Source organism: Bombina bombina, chromosome 5 (assembly GCF_027579735.1).
Source record: "Bombina bombina isolate aBomBom1 chromosome 5, aBomBom1.pri, whole genome shotgun sequence".
Classification (NCBI taxonomy): Eukaryota; Metazoa; Chordata; class Amphibia; order Anura; family Bombinatoridae; genus Bombina; species Bombina bombina.
The window spans coordinates 380,141,639-380,154,319 of NC_069503.1; positions in this window are offsets into that span (position 1 = coordinate 380,141,639).

Consider the following 12,681-nt stretch of genomic DNA (forward strand, 5'->3'; position numbering starts at 1 on the left):
TTTACTAATGACTAGTAGTACAGATCCTCCTATTTTTCATAAGAAGTAGCCACATTACTATATGTTAGCCTATGCAAGTGCATTTACATCCTTAGTTTATCCTACTTATGTTTCAGTTAAATAGTTTGAAAGAAGTTTTAGTCTAAGTTTAGCAAACAGTTCTAAAGACTATAAAATAAGAAAACCGGGATTCATCATTGGAGGTCCAAGAGTGGTCTTCACAGGTTCAGAATTGCCTTTTTCAGCTATGTTTATACTGTAATGAGAGGCCTAAGAGTGGTCTCTAAGGTTATTTTGAAGGCTTAGAGCTTTATTGGCACCATTATTGTTTCCTCATTTTAATAAGTAATGTCATATTACCTCACTGTTTATATAGCTTGGCTGCTGTTGGTTGTATATATGGAAATCCTTTTTTCTGTAAGCCTTTATTGACATGTATATTTTTTATGCCTTTCAACGAATCTCAATAAAAATTATAATAATAAAAAAAAAAGAGGCTGAGGGAATCAGGTGCAAGAATGATTAATTAATTAGGCAGGTAAGTTGATTGCAGATACTCCCCAAACAGTATGATTGTCAGTAGCAGGGAAGGCAGTCTTAAAGGGACAGTGATATCAGACAGGCATATGTTACAGGGACAGAGAGAAGGAACAACAATTTCCTGATTCATATTTTTATCCAAAAGCACTTTAGGGAGAAACCCCAATTTAGTACGAAGAACCGCCTTATCCACATTAAAGATAAGTTAAGGCTAATCACACTGCAAAGCCAAGAGTTCTGAAACTCTCCGAGCAGAAGAGATAGCAATAAGAAACAAAACCTTCCATAGATAACAACTTAATATCTATGGAATGCATTGGCTCAAACGGAGCCTGCTGCAAAACTTTAAGAACAAGATTAAGGCTCCAAGGAGGAGCAACAGACTTAATCACAGGCCTGATTCTGACCAGGGCCTGACAAAAAGACTGAACACCTGGCACATCCCCCAGACGTTTATGTAAAAGAATAGATAGAGCAGAAATCTGACCTTTTAGAGAACTGACTGACAACCCTTTCTCCAGACCTTCCTGGAGAAAACATTCACTATAATCAGTTAAAGGAACTGAATAGAAAGAGTGATACTATATAAGCACTCAGGTAAGACCCTTGCAAGTTTATTGAAACTGGGGTATTGGCATCATAGAAAAAATAAAAAATAAAACTTTATTAGAAAACTGTTAAAAAATGGGTATATTAAAACTAAAATGCTAGCAGTAATGAACCCCGGTTATGTGTACCGGATATAGTACATCTATAGTGGTCACAGTATGAACAGTTACTGAATCATCAAATAAGTATAAGTCACTTAGCTTGGTATATAGCGAGATCCACTATTAATACTAGATTGCTAACTGGCAGAAATATAAAGTCACTATCACCCAAAAAACAAATCATTATAGTTCTAACAGTGAATATATCCTCTGAATGTATGCGTGTAGCCATTTAAAATAAACAGACTAAAAAGGTTATATGTGGTATTCACTGTAATGCCTCACAGAAAGGTTGATTCCCCTTGCTTGTTGTCAATTGTTATATATTGTGTGAATAGACACTTATAATGCTGGCATGTACTTAATGTTAAGATACAATGTTGCCGATGGTCTACTGTATATACACGGTAAATTATCATTGTAAGATTAGCACATTTCTTGTGAGTCAAAGTAGGATACTGTGAAGTTATTAAAACTATGAATACGGATGATCTGAATGTTAGAAAAATATCCTATAGATCCTTATATTCAGCCTGTTTAATACCACTCACAATATTCCACACCAAATATCTGTAGGCTGTACCGCCATTCAATAACATTATCCGTGGTTAATAAGTATTGATTAATACAGGTATCTCTTCTAAAGTTACTTGCTATTTACACTGGCATTCCGGCATAATCAAAAGGCGAGTCGGTGGCTTTTTATGATGTCAGACCCGCCTCTTAATTTGCATACAGCAAATCGGATCGTTAGGATATCATTCCCATCCTAAGACTGACAAATTCTTCTGTAGGGTGATAGGTAGTAGCTAGCTGTGTTTAGATAGAGTCCATCCCTATTTATCAGTTCAATATTCAGGAAATTTAAATTTATATATTTTATACTTCGTATTGATATTGGATTTATCTTTAATTACCAGATGGTGAATATCCATAATCTAAGCGGTAAATACTATAATATAGACACCAAAGTGTTGGAAAAAATTTATTATAATGACATAATCGTCATTACATGGCTTAGAGTGTATCATACAGCAAATGTGTAGGTTAAATTTAATGTAATCCGTGCTTGTGCAATAGATTACGGATGTGCTTATTAGGGATGGGCGAATGTGTTTATATCCGAATTCGAATGTTAGAATGAATGTTATTGTAGAAATTTGATTTACATAATAGAATGTTGATAAAAACGAATATTCTTAAAAATTCAATTTTCGAATGTTATTTACAGTTTTCGAATGTCACATTCGAATTCGAATGTCACATTCAAATTTGAATATTACATTCGAATTCGAATATTACATTTATAAAACAGAATTGTAGACTAGAAACACTATTTCGAATGTCACATTTGAATCGAAAATCACATTCGAATTGAATGTCACATTCGAATTCAAATATTACATTTATAAAACACAGTATTAGACTAGAAATACTATTTTGAATTCGAATGTCACATTTGAATCGAATATCACATTTAAAATAGACATGTACGGTTCGTTTCGGATTAATTCGGAAATTCGGTAAATTCGGAGATTCGGATCGATTCGGATTTCCGAATTAAAATACTTCCGAATCTACCGAATGAATCCGAAATAGCTGCCGTATCTCCGAATAAATCCGAATTAGCTCGTTAAAATTCGGCATTTCCCCATAGGAAACAATGGGAGTTTCGGCTGAAAAAAAACTAACACCGCAGCCCCATTGTTTCCTATGGGGAAACACTAAGTCTGCACCTAACACCCTAACATGTACCCCGAGTCTCTAAACACCCCTAATCTGACACTTATTAACCCCTAATCTGCCGACCGAATATCGCCGCCACCTACATTATAACTATTAACCCCTAATCTGCTGTCCCTAACACCGCCGACCCCTACATTATAGTTATTAACCCCTAATCTGCCCCCCCCCCAACGTCGCCGCAATCTAACTACAAGTATTAACCCCTAATCTGCCGACCCGATATCGCCGCCGCCTACATTATAGCTATTAACCCCTAATCTGCTGTCCCTAACACCGCCGACCCCTACATTATAGTTATTAACCCCTAATCTGCCCCCCCCAACGTCGCCGCAATCTAACTACAAGTATTAACCCCTAATCTGCCGACCCGATATCGTCGCCGCCTACATTATAGCTATTAACCCCTAATCTGCTGTCCCTAACACCGCCGACCCCTACATTATAGTTATTAACCCCTAATCTGCCCCCCCCAACGTCGCCACAATCTAACTACAAGTATTAACCCCTAATCAAATCGCCGCAACTATAATAAATGTATTAACACCTAAACCGCCGCACTCCCGCCTCGCAAACACTATAATACATTTTATTAACCCCTAATCTGCCCTCCCTAACATCGCCACCACCTACCTACAATTATTAACCCCTAATCTCCCGCCCCCAACGTCGCCGCTACTATAATAAGGTTATTAACCCCTAAACCTAAGTCTTACCCTAACACTAACACCCCCCTAACTTAAATATAATTTAAATAAAACGAAATAAATTTACTATAGTTAAATAAATGAATCCTATTTAAAACTAAAGACTTACCTGTAAAATAAACCCTAAGATAGCTGCAATATAACTAATAGTTACATTGTAGCTATTTTAGGATTTATTTTTATTTTACAGGCAACTTTGTATTTATTTTAACTAGGTACAATAGTTATTAAATAGTTAATAACTATTTAATAACTACCTAGCTAAAATAAATACAAATTTACCTGTAAAATAAATCCTAACCTAAGTTACAATTACACCTAACACTACACTATCATTAAATTAATTAAATAAATGACTCATATTTAAAACTAAATACTTACCTGTAAAATAAACCCTAATATAGCTGCAATATAACTAATAGTTACATTGTAGCTATTTTAGCATTTATATTTATTTTACAGGCAACTTTGTATTTATTTTAACTAGGTACAATAGCTATTAAATAGTTATTGACTAATTAATAGCTACCTAGTTAAAATAATTACAAAATTACCTGTAAAATAAATCCTAACCTAAGTTACAATAAAACCTAACACTACACTATCATTAAATAAATTAACTACAAGTACCTACAATTATCTACAATTAAATAAACTAAAGTACAAAACCCCCCCACTAAATTACAAAAAATAAAAAACCACTAAATTACAAAAAATAAAAAAATATTACAAGAATTTTAAACTAATTACACCTAATCTAAGCCCCCTAATAAAATAACAAAGCCCCCCAAAATAAAAAAAAATGCCCTACCCTATACTAGATTACAAAAGTTAACAGCTCTATTACCTTACCAGCCCTGAACAGGGCCCTTTGCGGGGCATGCCCCAAAGAAAACAGCTCTTTTGCCTGTAAAAAAAAAACACAATCCCCCCCCCACATTACAACCCACCACCCACATACCCCTACTCTAACCCAAACCCCCCTTAAATAAACCTAACACTACCCCCCTGAAGATCTCCCTACCTTGAGTCGTGTTCACCCAGCCGGGCCGAAGTCTTCATCCGATGGGGCAGAAGAGGACATCCAGACCGGCAGAAGTCTTCATCCAAGCGGGGCAAGAAGAGGTCTTCCATCCATCATACAAGTACCAAAATACAAACAAACACTAAATTACCAAAAATAATAAAATATTACAATAATTTTAAACTAATTACACCTAATCTAAGCCCCCTACTAGCTATTAATATAGCTTCAATATAACTAATAGTTACATTGTAGCTATTTTAGGATTTATATGTATTTTACAGGCAACTTTGTATTTATTTTAACTAGGTACAATAGTTATTAAATAGTTAATAACTATTTAATAACTACCTAGCTAAAATAAATACAAATTTACCTGTAAAATAAATCATAACCTAAGTTACAATTACACCTAACACTATACTATCATTAAATTAACTAAATAAATGAATCCTATATAAAACTAAAGACTTACCTGTAAAATAAACCCTAATATAGCTGCAATATAACTAATAGTTACATTGTAGCTATTTTAGGATTTATATTTATTTTACAGGCAACTTTGTATTTATTTTAACTAGGTACAATAGCTATTAAATAGTTAATAACTATTTAATAACTACCTAGCTAAAATAAATACAAATTTACCTGTAAAATAAACCCTAACCTAAGTTATAATTACACCTAACACTACACTGTCATTAAATTAACTAAATAAATTAATCCTATATAAAACTAAATACTTACCTGTAAAATAAACCCTAATATAGCTACAATATAACTAATAGTTACATTGTAGCTATTTTAGCATTTATATTTATTTTACAGGCAACTTTGTATTTATTTTAACTAGGTACAATAGCTATTAAATAGATATTTACTGTTTAATAGCTACCTAGTTAAAATAATTACAAAATTACCTGTAAAATAAATCCTAACCTAAGTTACTATTAAACCTAACACTACACTATCATTAAATAAATTAACTACAAGTACCTACAATTAAATACAATGAAATAAACTAAACTAAAGTACAAAAAAAACAAACACTAAATTACAAAAAATAAAAAAAATTACAAGAATTTTAAACTAATTACACCTAATCTAAGCCCCCTAATAAAATAACAAAGCCCCCCAAAATAAAAAAATGCCCTACCCTATACTAAATTACAAAAGTAATCAGCTCTATTACCTTACCAGCCCTTAAAAGGGCCTTTTGCGGGGGCATGCCCCAAAGAAAACAGCTCTTTTGCCTGTAAAAAAAAACACAATACCCCCCCCCACATTACAACCCACCACCCACATACCCCTACTCTAACCCAAACCCCCCTTAAATAAACCTAACACTACCCCCCTGAAGATCTCTCTACCGTGTCTTCACCCAGCGGGCCGAAGTCTTCATCCGATCGGGCAGAAGAGGACATCCAGACCGGCAGAAGTCTTCATCCAAGCGGGGCAAGAAGAGGTCTTCCATCCATCAGAAGTCTTGATCCAGGCGGCATCTTCTCTGTTCATCCATCCGGAGCGGAGCGGCAGCATCCTGAAGACATCCCACGCAGAGCATCCTCTTCTTTCTTGATCCGACTAGGTGACTGTACCTTTAAGTGACGTCATCCAAGATGGCGTCCCTTGAATTCCGATTGGCTGATAGGATTCTATCAGCCAATCGGAATTAAGGTAGGAAAAATCTGATTGGCTGATTCAATCAGCCAATCAGATTCAAGTTCAATCCGATTGGCTGATGGAATCAGCCAATCAGATTGACCTCGCATTCTATTGGCTGTTCCGATCAGCCAATAGAATGCGAGCTCAATCTGATTGGCTGATTGGATCAGCCAATCGGATTGAACTTGAATCTGATTGGCTGATTGAATCAGCCAATCAGATTTTTCCTACCTTAATTCCGATTCGCTGATAGAATCCTATCAGCCAATCGGAATTCAAGGGACGCCATCTTGGATGACGTCACTTAAAGGTACAGTCACCTAGTCGTCGGATCAAGAAAGAAGAGGATGCTCTGCGTGGGATGTCTTCAGGATGCTGCCGCTCCGCTCCGGATGGATGAACAGAGAAGATGCCGCCTGGATCAAGACTTCTGATGGATGGAAGACCTCTTCTTGCCCCGCTTGGATGAAGACTTCTGCCGGTCTGGATGTCCTCTTCTGCACGATCGGATGAAGACTTCGGCCCGCTGGGTGAAGACACGGTAGAGAGATCTTCAGGGGGGTAGTGTTAGGTTTATTTAAGGGGGGTTTGGGTTAGAGTAGGGGTATGTGGGTGGTGGGTTGTAATGTGGGGGGGGGTATTGTGTTTTTTTTTACAGGCAAAAGAGCTGTTTTCTTTGGGGCATGCCCCGCAAAAGGCCCTGTTATGGGCTGGTAAGGTAATAGAGCTGATTACTTTTGTAATTTAGTATAGGGTAGGGCATTTTTTTATTTTGGGGGCTTTGTTATTTTATTAGGGGGCTTAGATTAGGTGTAATTAGTTTAAAATTCTTGTAATTTTTTTTATTTTTTGTACTTTAGTTTAGTTTATTTCATTGTATTTAATTGTAGGTACTTGTAGTTAATTTATTTAATGATAGTGTAGTGTTAGGTTTAATAGTAACTTAGGTTAGGATTTATTTTACAGGTAATTTTGTAATTATTTTAACTAGGTAGCTATTAAACAGTAAATATCTATTTAATAGCTATTGTACCTAGTTAAAATAAATACAAAGTTGCCTGTAAAATAAATATAAATGCTAAAATAGCTACAATGTAACTATTAGTTATATTGTAGCTATATTAGGGTTTATTTTACAGGTAAGTATTTAGTTTTATATAGGATTAATTTATTTAGTTAATTTAATGACAGTGTAGTGTTAGGTGTAATTGTAACTTAGGTTAGGGTTTATTTTACAGGTAAATTTGTATTTATTTTAGCTAGGTAGTTATTAACTATTTAATAGCTATTGTACCTAGTTAAAATAAATACAAAGTTGCCTGTAAAATAAATATAAATCCTAAAATAGCTACAATGTAACTATTAGTTATATTGTAGCTATATTAATAGCTAGTAGGGGGCTTAGATTAGGTGTAATTAGTTTAAAATTATTGTAATATTTTATTATTCTTGCTAATTTAGTGTTTGTTTGTTTTTTTGTACTTTTCTGATGGATGGAAGACCTCTTCTTGCCCCGCTTGGATGAAGACTTCTGCCGGTCTGGATGTCCTCTTCTGCCCCATCGGATGAAGACTTCGGCCCAGCTGGGTGAACACGACTCAAGGTAGGGAGATCTTCAGGGGGGTAGTGTTAGGTTTATTTAAGGGGGGTTTGGGTTAGAGTAGGGGTATGTGGGTGGTGGGTTATAATGTGGGGGGGGGATTGTGTTTTTTTCTTTACAGGCAAAAGAGCTGTTTTCTTTGGGGCATGCCCCGCAAAGGGCCCTGTTCAGGGCTGGTAAGGTAATAGAGCTGTTAACTTTTGTAATTTAGTATAGGTTAGGGCATTTTTTTTATTTTGGGGGGCTTTGTTATTTTATTAGGGGGCTTAGATTAGGTGTAATTAGTTTAAAATTCTTGTAATATTTTTTTATTTTTTGTAATTTAGTGGGGGGGGGGTTTGTACTTTAGTTTAGTTTTTTTAATTGTATTTAATTGTAGGTACTTGTAGTTAATTTATTTAATGATAGTGTAGTGTTAGGTTTAATTGTAACTTAGGTTAGGATTTATTTTACAGGTAATTTTGTAATTATTTTAACTAGGTAGCTATTAAATAGTCAATATCTATTTAATAGCTATTGAACCTAGTTAAAATGAATACAAAGTTGCCTGTACAATAAATATAAATGCTAAAATAGCTACAATGTAACTATTAGTTATATTGCAGCTATATTAGGGTTTATTTTACAGGTAAGTCTTTAGTTTTATATAGGATTCATTTATTTAGTTAATTTAATGATAGTGTAGTGTTAGGTGTAATTGTAACTTAGGTTATGATTTATTTTACAGGTAAATTTGTATTTATTTTAGCTAGGTAGTTATTAAATAGTTATTAACTATTTAATAACTATTGTACCTAGTTAAAATAAATACAAAGTTGCCTGTAAAATACATATAAATCCTAAAATAGCTACAATGTAACTATTAGTTATATTGAAGCTATATTAATAGCTAGTCGGGGGCTTAGATTAGGTGTAATTAGTTTAAAATTATTGTAATATTTTATTATTTTTGGTAATTTAGTGTTTGTTTGTATTTTGGTACTTGTATGATGGATGGAAGACCTCTTCTTGCCCCGCTTGGATGAAGACTTCTGCCGGTCTGGATGTCCTCTTCTGCCCCATCGGATGAAGACTTCGGCCCGGCTGGGTGAACACGACTCAAGGTAGGGAGATCTTCAGGGGGGTAGTGTTAGGTTTATTTAAGGGGGGTTTGGGTTAGAGTAGGGGTATGTGGGTGGTGGGTTGTAATGTGGGGGGGGGGGGATTGTGTTTTTTTTTTTACAGGCAAAAGAGCTGTTTTCTTTGGGGCATGCCCCGCAAAGGGCCCTGTTCAGGGCTGGTAAGGTAATAGAGCTGTTAACTTTTGTAATTTAGTATAGGGTAGGGCATTTTTTTTATTTTGGGGGGCTTTGTTATTTTATTAGGGGGCTTAGATTAGGTGTAATTAGTTTAAAATTCTTGTAATATTTTTTTATTTTTTGTAATTTAGTGTTTGTTTTTTTTTGTAATTTAGTGGGGGTTTTTTGTACTTTAGTTTATTTAATTGTAGATAATTGTAGGTACTTGTAGTTAATTTATTTAATGACAGTGTAGTGTTAGGTTTAATTGTAACTTAGGTTAGGATTTATTTTACAGGTAATTTTGTAATTATTTTAACTAGGTAGCTATTAATTAGTCAATAACTATTTAATAGCTTTTGTACCTAGTTAAAATAAATACAAAGTTGCCTGTAAAATAAATATAAATGCTAAAATAGCTACAATGTAACTATTAGTTATATTGCAGCTATCTTAGGGTTTATTTTACAGGTAAGTATTTTGTTTTAAATATGATTCATTTATTTAGTTAATTTAATGATAGTGTAGTGTTAGGTGTAATTGTAACTTAGGTTAGGATTTATTTTACAGGTAAATTTGTATTTATTTTAGCTAGGTAGTTATTAAATAGTTATTAACTATTTAATAACTATTGTACCTAGTTAAAATAAATACAAAGTTGCCTGTAAAATAAAAATAAATCCTAAAATAGCTACAATGTAACTATTAGTTATATTGTAGCTATATTAGGGTTTATTTTACAGGTAAGTCTTTAGTTTTAAATAGGATTCATTTATTTAACTATAGTAAACTTATTTCGTTTTATTTAAATTATATTTAAGTTAGGGGGTGTTAGTGTTAGGGTTAGACTTAGGTTTAGGGGTTAATAACCTTATTATAGTAGCGGCGACGTTGGGGGCGGGAGATTAGGGGTTAATAATTGTAGGTAGGTGGCGGCGATGTTAGGGAGGGCAGATTAGGGGTTAATAAAATGTATTATAGTGTTTGCGAGGCGGGAGTGCGGCGGTTTAGGGGTTAATACATTTATTATAGTGGCGGCGATTTGCGGTCGGCAGATTAGGGGTTAATACTTGTAGTTAGATTGCGGCGACGTTGGGGGGGGCAGATTAGGGGTTAATAACTATAATGTAGGGGTCGGCGGTGTTAGGGACAGCAGATTAGGGGTTAATAGCTATAATGTAGGCGGCGGCGATATCGGGTCGGCAGATTAGGGGTTAATACTTGTAGTTAGATTGCGGCGACGTTGGGGGAGGCAGATTAGGGGTTAATAACTATAATGTAGGGGTCGGCGGTGTTAGGGACAGCAGATTAGGGGTTAATAGCTATAATGTAGGCGGATATCCGATCGGCAGATTAGGGGTTAAATAATGTTATTATAGGGTTTGCGATGTGGGGGGGCCTCGGTTTAGTGGTTCATAGGTAGTTTATGGGTGTTAGTGACTTAGTGTACTAAATGGGTGTTAGTGTACTAAAAACATACCGAATTTCGGAACGGAATAGAACCGAATTCAGCCGAATCCGAATAAATCCGAAACGAATTTATTCGGATCCGAATAAATCCAAAACGAATTTATTCAAATTTTGCCGAATCCGATTCGATCCGAAACGAAATTCGAAAAGTCCAAATCGATCCGAAAACGAACCGAATTTTTTAGCCGTGCACATGTCTAATTTAAAACACCGTATTAGACTAGAAATACTATTTAAAATTTGAATGTGACATTCGAATTCGAATGTAGCATTCGAATATTACATTTATTAAACACAGTTGTAGACTAGAAATACTATTTCAAATTTGAATGTCACATTCGAAATCGAATGTCACATTCAAATTCGAATATTACATTTCGAAATTGAATGAATACATAGCTAAACATTCTATTATTCAAACAAATATTTTTGAATTTTATTGAAAAATTCAAAAACGAAAATTCGAAAATAGAATGTTAGAATGTTATATAAACATTCGAAATTCGATTAGAACGAACAAATGTATCAAAATTCGTTTTAAATTTTGAATTTTTAGAAACATTCGCCTATCCCTAGTGCTTATTATAGAAAGCAAAATAATATTTGTTATTCAGTACCTTAGTGTATCAATTTTGATCATACCTTGTGCAATAATAATACCATGGTCTGGTAAAACAATTTATAATAAAAAAAAAATTTCTTCCTGGAGAAAAGACAAAATTTTAGGAATCCTGACCCTACTCCAAGAGTAGCCCTTTGATTCACACCAATAAAGGTATTTACGCCATACCTTATGGTAAATTTTACGAGTTACAGGCTTGCGAGCCTGGAGCATGGTCTCAATGACCGACTCAGAAAAACAACGCTTAGCCAGAATTAAGCATTCAATCTCCAAGCAGTCAGCTTCAGAGAAAGAAATTTGGATGGAGGAATGCAGGCCCAGCGCTTGCATAAAGGAATATAGGCAGCTGCCTTAGGGTGCCCCAGCATTGGGGTGCAAAATTAGAGCAGCAATGATAGTTTAAACTTTATTTATTTTTTAGCCAATTTATATTTTTTTTAGCAGAGCACAAACTGGCAGAGCACAAACTGTCTGCAGATTGATAGGGGCCACACAGTGCATCCTTTACCCACACCAGTACTTGAAGAACAGAAAACCCATGCTTGTTGCTTGTTTCTATCTAATCGTGGGGTTAACAAACTGAAACTTCAGATTGTGCCCACTGCCCCCTCCCCTTTTAGAGACCTGCTATATTCCAACTCCCGGTGTTCAGTTCTGACACTGGTTTTTGTGGGGGCAGAGTGTCTGAGCTGCAGTCACAGAGAAGAGTTCCTGAAGCCAGACAGACACACAGTTTCACAGGTTTTTTTTGTTGCCAACGAGATGTTCACCCATAAATCACAATAGCCTGTACGCAACACTGCCAGGCGATATGTAAGTCTCACTACCTACATGCTACATTCAACAACATTCTATAACTAGGTGCTTGAGTATTTAATTCTTTGATTCTTATTTTACTAATGTATATAAAAAAAAAAATCGTTGCCTGCCCCCACAAGGTGCTGCTATGAACATTTTTATATTTTTTTAGCAGCTTCAGTTTGTTTAGCATCTAATCCACATAGCTTCCCTATTTTCTCTACCTCAAAATAACCCCAATAATGTTTATATTCATATACAACAATAGTCAAGACCCAAGAGAGGTCTGGTTTCACAATAAAGGTACAAACAAGTTCTAAGAGACTCAGGCCTAGATTTGGAGTTTTGTCGGTAACGACCCGAAAAACTAACGCCGGCTTTTTTCTGGCCGCACCATAAAAATAACTCTGGTATCGAGAGTCCACATAAAGGCTGCGTTAGGCTCCAAAAAAGGAGCGTAGAGCATTTTTAACGCAGCTTCAACTCTCCATACCAGAGTTGCTTACGGACGCGGCCAGCCTCAAA